The sequence below is a fragment of the Camelus bactrianus genome, chromosome 7 (genome assembly GCF_048773025.1).
Source record: "Camelus bactrianus isolate YW-2024 breed Bactrian camel chromosome 7, ASM4877302v1, whole genome shotgun sequence".
Taxonomy (NCBI): domain Eukaryota; kingdom Metazoa; phylum Chordata; class Mammalia; order Artiodactyla; family Camelidae; genus Camelus; species Camelus bactrianus.
In genome coordinates, this window is record NC_133545.1 from 46,177,086 (window position 1) to 46,193,243 (window position 16,158).

A 16,158-nucleotide genomic window follows, 5' to 3' on the forward strand; every position below is an offset into this window, starting at 1 on the left:
TGCAGCTGTGGGGAAACAGCAAGTGTAGACAAGACGGGAATGAGTGAGTTTGGCTGGGTTCCAATAGAACTATATTTATGGACAGTGGCATTAAACATTGTTCAAGTGTCACAAAATATTCTTCTTCTGTTTTTTTCCTCAACCATTTAAAGATGTAAAAATGTTTTTTAGCAGGCTGCACAAAACTATGAGGTAGGCTGGACTTGGCTGATGGGTCACAGATTACTGCCCCCCTGGGCTGGGCAAAGGAAAAGCTAGGAGAAAATACTATCTTTGATTTGCAGAAAGGGGAAACTGAAAATAGGGAAAAGACAGGCTTTAAAATTTTGTTGTTCCTCCACTTTTGTCCTTAAACAAAAGGTAACCTCCTGGCAGTTGAGAAGGGCTGACCAAGAGTGAGGGGGGACTGGAAAACCACTGTGAACAGAAGAAATGTTCAACGACTTTCACACCTTTGAGATTTAGTTTAAGAAGTTTTCTCTTCTCCCAGGTCACTAACATTTTCACCCACACTTTCTTCTATTAATCCCATTGTTTTCAGCTTTCAGATTTTGGTCTTTAAGCAATCAAGAGTTCACTTCGTATGTAGTGGTAGATGGGGGGGGGCGGTTTTATTTTCATCTACGTAGTAGCAAGATTTCCCAAAACCATCTTCTGAGAACCCCTCTTTTCCCTGGGTTATTGTTCAGGATGGTTGGGGGACACCTGGGTGTTTGTCACCTGGGGAAATGGAGACTCAAATGTAAGGACGGGCACCCTGGGGTACCAGGCAGCAGGGAGAAGAGAAGCCTAGCAGCGTGGGTCTCAAGATGTGGGGCTGGGGGGAATGTTACACATAACACCTGTGTAGCTTAAAGACATGTGCATCCACCATCACCACGTTGCCTTTACACAAAGCCGGAAACAGAGACCTTAAGCACAGAATACCGGGGTGGGGGAGAAGGGAGTGACGAAAGTAAGAGAATAAATACAAAACAAGGGAAGAGACTTATGTGGAGACTCATGAGAATGTGCTTCACACAGAGGAATAAAACTAACTCAACTCTTTTCATCTAGGTTAATATTTTTTTTTAAAGTTAACGAGGAGCTTGAAAAACCAGATCTGTTTCATGTTGTGACCTGGGGTTTCCTGATCATTCCTGCCTTCTCTGTGAAAGCCGGTGATTTATCCTGCCACTGCAAGGAAACTTCCCCCAAGGGGGAGTGGCAGACCACTTGATGAGTGAAAAAATGCCAGCGGTTTTCTCAAGCGTGGGAGAGTGTGAGAAAGGATTGGAGCAGTGTAGCAGGAAGACCGTTCTGGCAGGGTTGGGAAGCTAGATCAGAGAGAGTTAACTGTTATCCATCCGGGACGATGACAATGATTGCTTCTCATACGTTGGACAGTAAGTGTTTTACATCCTCACAACAACCCGCCAATGCCTGGGGGAAAGGTGGATAGGTACTCTAATGGTTCTAATTTTTCAGATGAAGAGACTAGGGCTCAGAGAGGTGAAGTTATTTACCCAAGGTCACACAGCTATTAAGTACTGGAACTGAGATTTGAACCCCTGCATTCTGGTTCCAGAATCTGCCACTGAACCCTCTTACTGGGCTAGTGTTCACTAGGTGTTGGCAGTGTCTGGTAAAGCTGTATCACTGGCACCACTTAATTTATGCTCCTGGTTTTAATGGTTTAAGTAAAAAAGATTCAACCTTTTAAAAATATGGGGGCATGCAATATTATGGGGGACAATATATAGATTTTTTTTGTCTTAAACTCTTTTTCAGGAATATTTGTTCTGTGATAAATAATAACAATATATTATTATTAATTATAATTAATTATATATAATAATATATTATAATTAATTATAATTAATATATCAGTGACTATTTTAAGTAAAAAAAAAAAACAACATTGAGGGCCATATTCTTTGCTGGTGCTGCTAAGTATACTGTGCAGTGTCTTTCCTGGGCTTGGATATTGAGAATGACACAGGTGAGAAAGGACCATTTTGATGGAGATACAACTATGACAAATTAACAGGTTAACCAGACCTATTCATTCCTAATTATATTATTTGTAACTTAATCAATGGACAAGATCTTGGCATGTCTTCATTAGTCTCAAAAACAAATGATTGCATTTTACACTAACAAACATAAAAATACTGTCAGTGAGCAGAATAAAATGAAGGGGAAAGAAAATGATTAGAATAATGTCATTGAGCTGGATTAAAGGGTAAGTTAAAGATGTTTGTATTCAGGGCCGTCCAGTGTTAAATTGATCTTTCAGGCCAATGTTTTGGAGCATGTTCAAACCAAGAAAAAAGAACAACATTCTTCATTAGCTGGAGATAAAGAGAGGCATTTTCAGTGGGCTTTAATACTGGGGAGAGACTACAGCAAGCATGGAAATAACTGAGTCTGAACTCATTGAACTGATTTGTGCTGTTTACTGATGTTCAAAAATAAAAAGACCCCATTGATTCAAGTTTTCTGCCCCTGAATCCTTTCATCAAGTGTGCAAGGAATTGGCATGACCCTCGAGGCCAAAAAAGAGTGACACCATAAAAAAGAGACTCGTAAAGGAAGTGGACTTTTCTGGCAGGAACACCCCACAGCCTGTGAAAGGGAACATTGAATGTCTGTGGGGCCAGGCCAGGGGCCACAGCTGTCAGATGGGGCCTGAGCGGAACACGCAGCTTCTGCCGAAGGAATTGGGCTTCTGAGAAAGAATTAAGGCCCAGCCGAGGTGGCGGAGAAGAGTTCAGAATGGTAAAAAAGGCAGCTGGGGTTGGCACCAGGAGAGTGCACCAGGCCCCCTGAAAGGCAGCCCTGCTGCGAATAAGGACCATTGTTCAATGACACTTCAGCCCCCAGGGGTGGACCAGACCTGCCGTCCCTCCCGGTTGGCTCACATTGGACTCCGTGACACACAGAGCTGGAGTCTGAAGCCTTAATTTAACTTTTAAGAGGAGAGGAATATGAAAATATGCTTCAATAGGTACATCTTTCAGAAAGATAGCCAAAAGGGGACACCTTTGTGAGTGAGACAAGTGAAAGGGGCAACCAGGAAACATCAACATAAAGGAGGAGGAGGAGGAGAAAGGGGCGTTAAGACTGAACTCTCTTTATATACACGTTTATCTATGTGTATACGTATTTATATTTTACTATGAAAAATTTCAGACATACCTAAAAGCAGAATAGTACAATGATTCTCTGCATATCTATCACCTGGATCTAATAATTACTAATATTTTGCCATATTTTCTTCATTTTTAAAATCTGCTTATTTCTTTACCATTATTTTAAAACAAATCCCGGACACTTCTTGAATATTTCAGTATGTATCACTTAAAAAAAAGAACTCTTTTCTACGCTTCCAAATTGTAACAGTTATAAGTTATTAACTCCTTAATATGATTTTATACTTAGTCTATTCTATTACTTATCTGTTGCTATTTAATAAATTAACACAAACTAAGTGGCTTAAAATAGCATAAATTCACTGTCTCCCAAAACTCATGGATATGGAGGGTCAACTGTAGTATTAACTAAAAAAATAATTATTAATTATAATCACGGTAATTATTTTTATAGCAAAGACCTATATTTATTTTGTGACAGGTACTATTTTAAATACTTTACAAACATTAACTCATTTAAGTCCTCACAATAACCTTACTTAGGCAAATACTACTACTATTCCCACTGTACAGGTGATTAAAAACTGAGGCACAGAAAGGTTAGGTAACTTGCCCAACGTCACACAGCTAATAAACGATGTATCTATGATTTGAGCCCAAGCAGATGGGCCCCAGAATCTGTGCTTGCCCCACTACATTATACCACATTTTATTCCCCTGCCTACTATACATCTCTACTGGTAGATCTAAAAGATACCTTAAAGTTACCATGTTCAAAACTGAACTCCTGCTTTTCTCCTCCAAACCAGCTCTTTCTAAAGTGCCTTCCAATACTGCAGAGGCTGGAAAGCTAAAAACTACATTTCCCAGACTTTCTTGAAGCTAGAGTTTCAGATGTCACTTAGGTTTTGACCAACAGATGCAAGACTTGAATTTGGAACTGACGTTCTGAGAAGGGGCAGGACTATGCATCTGTTTCCTGGAGAAGACCCCCCCAGAAGTGGCCCAGCTCTGAGGCTGGCAGAGGGAGGGGTGGCTCCCTAGCTGAGCAGAGGCAGCTTGCTGACCAAGCTTGGTCATGTGACTTTGAGAGCTGTCCCTAGAAACTTAGTCTAGAGCCTATATTGCTGGCCCTTGTAATGACCCTGTAAGTCATTTTATACCCTGAAATGCCCTTTTCTGCTTAAACCAGCGAGAGTGGATTCTGTTCTCTTCTTCTGAACCTTGTCTGATAACGCAGTCTGCCTTTTCTTAGCAGCAGTTCTATTCTTTGTGGGTGTGTATGTATGCCAAAGTTATTAGACTGTGTGCTTTATATATGTGCAATATATTATTTATTATATCTCAATATAGTCATTTAAAATGTGGTCCATTTGAGTTTTTATATGTGATATGAGGTATGGCTCAAGTTCACCTTTTGCATGTGACTATCCAACTGTTCCAGCCCCATTTGTTGAAAGACTACCCTCTCCCCACTGAATTGCCTTCAGATGTTTGCCAAAAATCAGTTTCTTATATATGTGTGGATCTACTTCTAGACTCTACTGTTCCATTGAGCTATTTGTCTATCTTTTTGCCAACACCACACTGTCTTGATTACTGTAGCTTTATAGTACATCTGAAAATCAGATGGTGTTAGTCTTCTGACTTTGTTCTTCTTTTCCAGGCTGATAGATTCTTGTTTCATTCAATAGATTAAAATTCATTACTATAATTTTTAATTTTCGTGCTCAAATTGTTCCATTTGGCTAGTGGGAGCCCCTTCAAACTGGTTTTCATTCTTTTGAAATGTCCCCATAATTTATTAACTCATATAATAATTTATATAATTTATTACTTTTTGGCATAATAAGGTGTTTCAGGCTTTCTGGTATTTTCCCCATCCCAGCTCAGGAGTCAGCTATTTCTCTAAGGAGCCTTGATTCTTCTTAGTGAAGTGTGGTACTTAGAAATTGAAATCTCAGCACCAGGTGCCACGGGTTATGGCGCCTGTGTTTGGCACATGGGGTTGGGCTGAGCGGCCGTGGTTGTGAGCCAATAAGCATCTTGGAGCTTGCCCTTGGTTTAGCTGCCTGCTGAGCAGGGCTCCCCGTAGCTGCACCCTTCTTCTCGGGACCAAAAACAGAGGACAGCCTGGGTGTCCTTCCAAATATCAAGAAAAAGGAACACAACAGGCGGGCTGGTTCCTGAGCTTTGTGTGGGGGGAAAAGGTGCTCCCACACCATTCCCATTACCTCCTCCCTGGGCTCTGTTCTCTTACGTCCCTGGCGGGGAGGTTCCTGGGAGTGCTTAGAAGGGATCCTCCCATACTTTTATTCCTGCCACTGGATTTGAGCAGGGAATCTAAAAACCTTTTTGATTTGCAGTCCCCACCACCTCTTTTGGAAACTCCAGACTCATCCAGATACGGAGAACACAGACAGCACTCACACAACTCAACCAGCCAGTATCAGTGCCACCTAGGATCTGCTCTTAGCCTGAGCCGTCCAACTGAAGGCTCCTCTACTACCGCTGTCATAAGGCCCCCGGCCACGGACGCAACCGCCATAGACCAAGGAGCACCTATGTGTGGGTCGACTGGCAGAGAGACCCACACCCATTTGCCAGAACCGCTGAGGCTGCAGCCTCCCCAATGGAGATGAAGTACTGGGGAGTTAATGCCCCATGAAGATTCTGGCCAGTGAGAGAGAGAGGATGGGAAAGAGGCAGCAGACAAATTTCTTGCTTCTCCTCCCTGACAACAGACTGTTTCAAATGCAGTGTGTGGCCTCTCTTGAGATGTCCTGTGATATGAGCAACCTTCTTTGCTGGTTACAAGGCTGTGGCCAGATGGATGACATATCCCCTGGTATTTGTTCTCCCTCCTTCCCTGCTTCACCTTTCCTTTTCCATCACTCTTGCTTCCCTTGGATTATAAGTCCCAAGAAGTTATTAGTGTGTGGAGGAGTCAGGAAAAAGCCTGTGGAATTAACTCTTAAAATTTTTTGTTTTGTTTTGAACCGACTACACTTCAATAAAAAATAAGAACTAAAATTTTTTGTTTTGCTTTGTTCTTACTAACTTCATTGAGGATTATTTTACATATAATAAAGTATACTTTAAGTCTATTTAAAGTGTGTAAGTTGATGCATTTTGATGATAATTGATAATATATAAATGATAAATTTAGAATAGCAATATCCCCATCTCTCAGTGGAGCCTATTCCCTTTCTTGCTTATTTTTTATGTAGTATTTATCATGTTCTTATATTCATTCTAAGACAGCAGTCTCCCTCAAAGAGTATATCACTCCACAAGAGCAGGCATGTGGTTTGTTTTGTTCACAACCATGTCCCCAGCCTCAAGAAGGTGCCTGACATAGTAAGTGTTCAATAAACATGCATTTCACAAATGAACAGTTCACATTTTCCTTGGTAGACCCTATTGTAGATGTCTTGTAAGTGTCCTGCACTCTGGGGCCTGGTAACACCTAGTCCAGGATGCAGAGCTGGACCTACTTCCTGGCCCCAGTGGTCCACCCAGGGCTGGGGGGCAGGGCAGCATCCAACCTGGCAGGGTGCTCCCACTAGCTCTGACCTTTCACTCGGAGACCTACCTTCCTCTCCAGTTTTCTTTAAAATAGTCTGTTAAACCATGCTGTCCCACTACCTCCTAATATTTCCTGTAGGAAACTCCTGTGGGGACTCACTCTGAAAAACTCAAGTAATAAAGCTTTCTATCCAAAAACTCTAGAAAGGGCTAAAATTGTTCTTGGTGGTAGTGGTTGGTTGGTTTGTCTCTTCATTTATTTGTCAGCTTTGTAATAGGAGGTATAGACATAAAAATTAACTTGCTATGAAAAATAAAGTAAAATTTCTTCCACATATGTATTTGAGGTTTGAGATTCATGTCCTCTATAGAACTTGGAGAAATTCTCCGTATCTCCGCATGTGCAGGTAGGGGTGGTCTTCTCTGCAGGGTTGTACCCTCACCAGGTTCCTCAGTGTTTTATGAGGATATTTGTCCTGCTGGCTCTGTAGGCCTACAGCTTGTGCCACCCCATGGGACTTCACCCTTACAAGGGCCCTGGGGTTGCTTTAATGTTCTGTTGTCACCATCTTGAAATTCTTACTTTTTGCTCTAGGGGTCTTCCATTTTCATTTTGCACTTGGCCCACAGATTATGCAGCCAGTCCCAATCCTGCCTCCAGCTCAGCCCCTTAAAGCATTGGCACTGCTGCCTGGAACAGCCACATGCCCAGATGTGTCAGGGAGGGCTCCCCTGAACTCACTGATGCTGGAGTTTGCAGTGCTGGCTTAGAGATAATGGCTATCAAACTGCAGGCTGATCACTCCCATTGGGCCCTCCAAAAACCCACTCAGAGGTTAAGCTAACCAATTGAGATATGTCCCCTTTAAATTGATTTCTGATACTCGCTTTGGCCCGAAGCCCCCACTTCTGCTTAAAGACTTGGTATTAAGCAGCCCTGTGAAGCCCCCGTGTTGCATCCCAGGAGCACTATTGAGGGCTCTATCGACAGCATCACACATACACTAGAAACCTCTCTGATCTCAACATGTGGAATGGTTAGCCTTCCCTGGAGCAGCTGTTTGCCTGTGTTCTCTTTTTAGGAAAAAATGTCAGGGTCACCGTGGGCCACATCACTTAGTATTGCCATTACTGTCTCACTATTGGGAAGCTGAGAGCCACTCTGCCACACACGCTGGCAAGCACAGAGCCCAAACAGCCCTCATTCTTGGCTCCATTTTAGCTTTCCTGCCCTCACCTTCCTTTTGCCCCAGTTTCTTCATCTACTTGTTTAAAGTTTTGCCTTAGTGTGTGTATTTTTGTAAGTCACCTCATATCCTTTCTAGAAAAAGTTATAACAATAAATAAATAACAATTGTTATACTAAATCCTATGAGATCAAGTGCCTTCTTTTCATAAAATTTCTGTAAAATAAAAAGATTTTTCCAGGACCTACTTGCTTCAGCAGTAGTATCACAAGAGACTTTTGGCACAACAGTGACTGGGGGCTGTCCCATGGGGTCATGGGATTTGCTCTGCAAGGGCCTGAGCCTGGTGTTGAAATGCCTCCAGGCCAGCAGGTCCTGTGACCCCAAGTCAGCTGCCTGGGGCTCCTGGTGGGAAGCGGGGAAGCATTACCTCCTTCTTCGTCTTTCTCAAAAGTAAAATACAAATCCAAATTAAAACTCATTGGCCACTGAACAGATAAATGCCCAGTGCCTTCTCTGATACCCAAATGCAGCACAATTAGTCCAGCAGACGGCTTCTGCTTTGCTGCACCAGCTCTGCAGGAAACAGGGGAGCACAGAAAGCCAGATGCTAACTTAACTTACCTTGCCTGTGACAGATTATTTGAAATATTTCAGGAAGAAGAACGGATGAGGATCAGGTATCACATTATCGAACTCTGATTGTTGCAGAAAAGTGTGTTACACCTTGGTGTTACAGCTCAGTTGTGACAGCAACCTGGTTCTCAGCGAGAGATCAAGCAGCACTCGGAGAGTTAGAGAACTCAGGTTCATTACTCCAGCAACCCAAAAGAAGTTAACACTCCAAGCTCTAGACCCCGTTTGCAGGCTTACACAGGCTTTTATAGGCTGCCAGTTTACACTTCGCAACATCATATGCAAATAAGGTATAACAAAAGTTGACTAATTAGGAACAAGCTTTGTAGAAATGGACCAATCAGGAGGGAGAGAAATAACCAATCAGGAGTGAGCACCATGCAAATGGAGTACTACAAGTGGACCAATCAGAAGTTAGAGAAATGGACCAATCAGGAGTGAAGGAAATAACCAATCAGGAGTGAGCTCAGGGAACCAATAGAATTTTAGGGGTATGTTCCGCTTTCCTAGAAGTAAGCCGTTTCAGAGGCAAGAAGTGAGATAGAGCTTCTGGGTCAGGGAACCGGATGGTGCTGGCAGGAGAGTAGTGGCCTGCCTGGGGGTCCTGCCGGTCTTTTTTTATGGGGCTTCCCACCTCATGATGAAGTACCATGATATTTCAGGCAGTGTGAGAGAGAGAGAGGGGTCATCTCAGCCTTAGTCATCCCTGTACCACCTTCATGGTTTTTTGTGTACCTTTTATTGTAGTTTTTACTTAATATTTATCTTTGAATCTACTAAACTGATACTTTAATCTCACCCTAAGCAATAGCACCCATGAATTCAGGAGTTTGATATGCCAGCTGTTTTTTTCTATCTGTAGAAAAATAATCTACTGTAGCTATAGAAAAGTAATCCATTGTAAAATAAATATTGGAAGTCTGTTGAAATTAAAAAATGTGTTCTCATACCTCCCAAACTTATCTCAGGTACTTCCAGTGGTAGATGAGCCACGCCCTGGGACACACCAGAGGAGAAACGAGCCTGGATCTCACAGGGCGGCAGGAGAGTGTCAGCCACGGTGGGATTTGAGGGATTTTCCAATGTGTCCTTTAAAAGAGTCATATTTACATACGTGCATTACTATAATACCATAATTGTAATTGACCCCCCTACCAAATTAATCGAATCAGCAAACACTTGTATATTGACTCATCTTTGTAACTGGATAATGGAAGTAGGACAGCTGGGCTTTCTTCTGCCTCAAGTATGAGTTACTTTCTTAGTAGCAATTTTGTTTCAGGTTGAATACCTTTCCTTTTGAGCTCCTCCCTTCTAAATCTTGTGAGTAAATGGGAATTAGGGAGCTCTGCAGAGATAAAGTGCTACTTTCACAGGATGTAGAATCACTAACGTATGCAGATCTAGAAAAAAAAAATTAGGCTTTGGAAAACCAAAATAATCACAAAGTAGGGACTAAACTTGGGCACCATTCCTGTTCCTGTTTTAAAGCTTCTTCTGGTAAAACTGAGTCTTTAAAACAAACGTGGCTTTTCCCCACTGGAGGAGTGCTGGGCCTGCAGCTCTGTGGCAAGACTCAGGCTCAGGTCTCTATTCCACAGGATGGGGTTTATTAAAGCTGTCAAAAATAAAACCTACTTCAAGAAGAACCAAGTGAAATTTAGAAGATGAGACAGTAAAACTGATTACTATGCTCAGAAACGACTGGTGATTCAAGATAAAAATGAGTACAACACACCCAAATCCAGGAGGATAGTTTGTGTAACCAAATATCATTTGTCGGATTGCTTATGTCCGTATAGAAGGAGATATGAGAGTTTGTGCAGCTTATGCTCACAAACCCCCAACATATGGTGTGAAGGTTGGCCTGACAACGTATGCTGCAGCATATTGTTCTGGCCTGCTGCTAGCCCACAGGCTTCTCAATAGGTTTGGTGTGGACAAGATTTATGAAGGCCGGGTGGAGGTGACTGGAGATGAATACAATGTGGAAAGCACCGATGGTCAACCCGGTGCCTTTGGCTGCCATTTGGATGCAGGGCTTGCCAGAAATAGTACTGGAAATAAAGTTTTGGGGGCACTGAAGGGAGCTGTAGATGGAGGCTTGTCTATCCCTCCCAGTACCAGATGATTCCCTGGTTATGATTCAGAAAGCAAAGAATTCAGTGCTGAGGTGCACCACAAGCCCACCATGGGCAAAACAACTTACATGCATTACCTGATTGAAGAACATGAGGATGCTTTCAAGAAACAGTTTTCTCACATAAAGAACAACGTAACTCTAGACATGATGGAGGAGATGTACAAGAAAGCTCTTGCTGCAATACAAGACAATCCAGTCTACAAGAAGCCTGAGAAAGAAGTTTAAAAGGAGAGGTGGGACAGTCCCAAAATGTCACTTGCCCAGAAGAAAGATCGAGTAGCCCAGAAGAAAGCACACACCCTTTGAGTTCAGGAATGGGCTGATGAGAGTTAATAAGCCAAACCATCATTTTCTATGCTGATTTTTTGGATAAAGACAGAAATAAACTTATTGGCCAAGCAGCCAAAAAATAAAAATAAAATAAAATAAATGTGTTTACTAATACCAATAGTGCAGCATTTGTAATACCCTTTAGAAGCAATGCTGGCAGTTGTAATAAATTCTATATTTTAGGGTTAGTACTTATTCATTCAGTTTACCAAGAGCCAGTAAAAGAAAGCTTTGTTTATAAATATCAGCAGATGTTGTGACCTGAGGGAAGACTATATTTCAAAGTGGGCTGAGAGTTTCACTGGGAACCCCTGTGGAGTGAGACTGCTGATCGACAGGGGGAGAGATCCCATCAGAAAGGGGCTGGAAAGAGAATATCTGTGTTTTCTCTTCCTACTGGGCATGAGGGGAGAAGGAGGAGGAAGAAGACCTCTGCTGTAAGGACTGGAAAATAAGGTTGGTGGTGTTTTGTTATGGCACAACTGAAGAGGAGAATACACAAGAGAAAAAAAATCGGAAAAAAAATTTCCTGCAAGTTCAAGGAAAAGAAACCTTTTTCATCAGCAATAAAAGAAGGACAGGAAGAGTAACCAGGTATTAACTGTAGATCTGGACAGTGTTAGAGCTGAGTTCTAGGACTTCAAAACCGAGGCTAGTTCAGAGAGGTTTGTAAAGACACTTAAAAAACAAAAATCAGGCATCAGAAGCAGAAAGAATACACAACATTCTTCCCAGAGATGCTGCATTTAGTCAGCCAGTAATGCTGATTCATGGCTTCAGGGTGATGGGTTGGCAGGATGAGGGCATTGTGAGACAGGCAAGGCCATCATCACAAAGCCAGAGACCAAAGACAAGGGCTGAGAAGTCAGACATTGGTGTGAGGTCAATGTTACCTCTTTGAGAATGGAGATTGGAGGATTATAGGAGTGGCTGTTTTTGTAGCTTGGGTCATAGCAGCCCTTAGATGATGGTAAAAGAAGGGAAATTGGAAATTTTAAGGATTTAAAACAATTCTTGTGAACTGTTATGGTAGAAACAGAGGCTACAAGGCAGAACAGATAAGGAGAAAGATGCTTTCCCCACGACCTCCAGAGGACTCAGAGAAATTAGAAGGCAAGTGGGGTTTCCATAGAAATTTGAAGCTTTTTTTCTTCTAATTTTAGGGTAAACTTAAAAGAGCCCCTCTATTGATAGCTGGACTACATTCGGTAAACTGAAGACAATGAAGATGAAGTATAGACATTGTAGCCTCCAGGGGCCCCTTCCCCCTTCTCTTCCTCAAAGTGGTCACAGGAACATGCAATGTGACAAGTTGGTGGTGTGATAGAAAGCTCCTTAAAAGCACAATAAGCACAATTCAGCAGTCATGTGCTTGGTGAGTTTGGTGAAGAAAGAACTGTGTCAGGATGACTATGTATGTGGGTAGGCAAGGTCCAAGAAAGTGTATCCTGGCATTATTTGTGTTAATAAATTGCTGGAAAAACCCAAATGTCCATCAGCAAAAGAGAGGTTAAATAGTTTACAATACATTCATGCAATGGAATACTATGCAGCTGTTAAAAAGGATCAGATCTTTGTATCAGAGTTTGGCCAGGACATCAGAGGATGTCCTGTGTATTCCATGACTGGTTCAGGATGGGCACATAGCCTGATCAGAGCCAGTGAGGCTGTGGGAATTTTCTTGGGAACCCTGGGAATCTTTATTTTTCACTGAATCTCATAGAAGATGTAGAATCTGGAACTGCTACAGGAATGTTCTCAGATGAAAAGGGAACCTTACAAGAATTCTAACTGGTACTGAGACCTTAGTGAGGACAGTTTCAGAGGAATGAGGAGTGGGAGGCAAATTGGAACAGGTGGAAGAGTGAGGTGAGACTGGGCAGGGGAAGGGCAGTGGTCAAGAGAAGCCAACATTTAGAGATGTGTGGCTGTTGCAGGGAGTAGAGAGGTAGAGCAGTGTCTGGAAGGTGAGATGGAGAGCATTTTGCATGTGTTCCCCCTCTCCCCCCCGCCCAGCAAGGAGATGCTACCATGTGTGCGACATTTATAGGAGACTCAGGGGAGGGGGAGAGTGGTAACGGGTGGTGTCGCATAGCATGTGTAAAGGGCTGGCCTTGGAGTGCAGAAGAGAATGACCAATGTCCTCTTGATGGATTCTAATTCTCTGTGAAGTGTGAGGAGGGGTCATTTCTTTGTAGAGAAGCCAGATCAGGCGACAGCAGAGAAGATATAGAATAGCTTAGGTGGGAACAGGTGCAGAGCCCCCAGAGGAGCTGGATGGATTTCTGGGCAGTGTGGCTGAGATCGCAGGGCATGACTTCACAGGGCAGCTTTCTGTAGCAGCACTGCGTGCTGCAGGCATGCTGATCACAGGAGATGGCCTCCCAGGGTTTCACGTTGACCAGGCAAATGCCTGGAGGAAGGGAGTGTGGAGAAGTTTCAGTTACACATCTTAAAGAGTGACTGAGGAGAGGGTGAGGGTGGTTTATAGCTCAGTGGTAGAGTGTGTGCTTAGCATGCATGAGGTCCTATGTTCAACCCCCAGTACCTCCACTAACAACAACAACAACAACAAAAGAATAAAAATAAATTTAAGACATAAATACAATGAAAAAAATAATGAGTGATTGATGGTGGTGAGATCAAGAAGCATGTGAAGTTAGGAGGTTCCCCAATCATTTGAGGATAGCTCTCTCCTCCCTTATAGAGTTTCATTCTCCTCTCCCTTTGGCAGCTTTTACCCATTTCTCTCTCAGGTTTGGCTTGTTAGAAGCTGCTTGGCCAGTTAGAAACCTGGAACCTCTGCCCAGTTCTGCCCCCACTGGTGAGCTGCCGAAGGTGGTACTTTCTGCCAGTAAAGTGGGTTTTTTTCTTTCTGTTTGGATGAGATTCAGTCCTCTGTCAAACATTATAAAAACTGGTCTGCAGGGCAGAAGGCATTTTCAGAGCAGTTGAGAATCCTGTCTCAATCTCTGGTTTTGATGAAAAAAAAAAGAGCACCTAAGGCCTGAAGAAACGTGCATGCAGTACTGGTCGAGGGACTCACTGGAAGGGACTTACGGAAACACTGCTTATGAAGCGTTCAGTCCTCGTGGCTCCTACTGTTGCATATATTCAGTAACAACAAACTCATCACCTACTCTCCTTTGAAATGTGAATAGGTTATGTCCTCTGTTTTCAGGACCTACATGGTGGGGAGGAAGGAGAGGGGAATGAATCACTAAGATATTTCAAAGAGTGAGCTAACCAACTCTATTAAATTAAAACTGTTCATGCTTTCATCTCAGCATCTTAACTTCTTACCAGACACTCTCACAATGTAAAGATATATGCTCTAGAATGTCCTGCTGAAGGATTGTTGGCACATAATAAGGGGTATGGTTGAGTAAATTAAGCAATGGACACATAAGGAAATACTACATGGCCTTTGAAAACAGCGAGGTAGGTCTATAAGTACTGACAACGAAGGTTCGTCAAGACATTCTGTTAAGTGACAAGATGCAAAATAGTATCACAGCAGGGATAATGATATGACTATTAGAATGTGTATAAAGAATAAAAATTGAAGAAATGTACACAAAAATGTTAAAGACATTATTGGGAAAGTGGAGTATAATTTTCATTTTATGTTTTTCTATGTAATTTGATTTCTCTATAGTGAACAAACATTGTTTTTGCTTAATAATGGAACTATTGAACACAGTTTCTCTGCTAAGCATGTTACATTCATTCATTATTGGCTTACACAATCACTAGGTGGTGGATATTACCTATTCTATAGATAAGAAGATTAGAAAAGTTAACCAGCCCAAGTTCACCAGGTTAGTAAAGATTTTTTATCTAAAGAGATAGGCTTTTCAAAAGCTATGTAATGAAGTGAATAAATACAGCCTTCCCAGGCTCAGCTTCTCTCTATTTAGAAGGTCACTTCTGGCTATTTTGGCTCTCTTTCATTTCCTCTGGGAAGTTATTCTCGTGACTCCATTAACCTTACTCTGTAGCATTTTGATGTGCTCACTGCAGTGCCTTTGCCTAGGTGTTACCATTTGCACTTGTGTATGAGTCTATTTTTGTTCATCTGCATCTTTGATGATGAGCTCCTTGACAGACTTGACTCCTTGGAACTTCCATGAGGGCCTGTTTCCAAACCTGTTCAGTAGGTCTTAGGACTGAGTCCTCAGTGTAACATTTGCATTCGGTCGGTCCTTAATATTGCTGACCAACATTTCCAATGAATCAAGCAATTTTTTTCTTATGCAGGACTATATGTTTTCTCCACTGAATTATGTAAATGTCCCTCAGTCGAGTAGCTTCTGAATTAATAGATAATTCCAGTATAGTCATGTCTTCTCTTGATTTTTTTTCCCTCTTGATGTAGAAGAGATGTGAGTCATACAGAGTCACTAGAAGGCTTCTGAATGGAAAAGCTTGACAACCTTTGTGTTAAACATATTAGTGGCAGAGAATTCCTCTATTTCTCTGCTTCAATGCTGACAGGACTAAATGCTGTTTACATTATAAAGGACTAAAGAAACAAGACTAGACTTCCAGCTACTTGATGACATGTGGCTGAGAAAAGAGCTTCAAGGTAACTGGTTATCATATTGATTCCAGATTACCTTCTTTGGTTTAAGTAGAGAGACAAGCACATACCCTTACCCAAACGAGTGAATCAAATATAATTTTCATCTTGCTTCACAAATACCTGACTGTGTACCTTTAACACCTTTATTAACAGCAAAAATAACATTGTCTACATCCACAGCCAGCTGTTCTTTTGAGTAGTTTTACTCCTTGTACCTCAGCACTTGAATGACAAACTTTATCAGAGTGGAATATTTAATTCAAAAGACTTGCATACAATTTGACTCACAGTGATACATACAATTGATTCACAGTGATCACTTTAGAAATCTAAAACCTACTTGATAATACACAATTTAGGGTGAGAAAGAAGGCATTCCTTTTTTTTTTTAAATTAAATCTTTAAAAATTTGTAAATTTATTTCAAGTACACAGAATAGAAAATAATACAATGAATAACTATGCACTCAGGTGGGTTCCACAGTGTAATGGTCAGCACTCTGGACTCTGAATAACTATGCACTCATCACCCACTCTATCAAAATTTATTATTGTCATATTGAGTTTAAACTTAAAAAAAAAAGCCACAAATATAAAGCCCCCGTATGTGCCTCCT

At 41.9% G+C, this 16,158-nt stretch overlaps 1 pseudogene; it reads left to right on the plus strand.

The window, feature by feature from the left end:
• The first annotated feature begins 10,087 nt into the window (after nucleotides 1-10,087).
• LOC105079806 (large ribosomal subunit protein uL18 pseudogene) lies at nucleotides 10,088-10,951 on the plus strand (annotated as a pseudogene).
• Nucleotides 10,952-16,158: the final 5,207 nt, after the last annotated feature.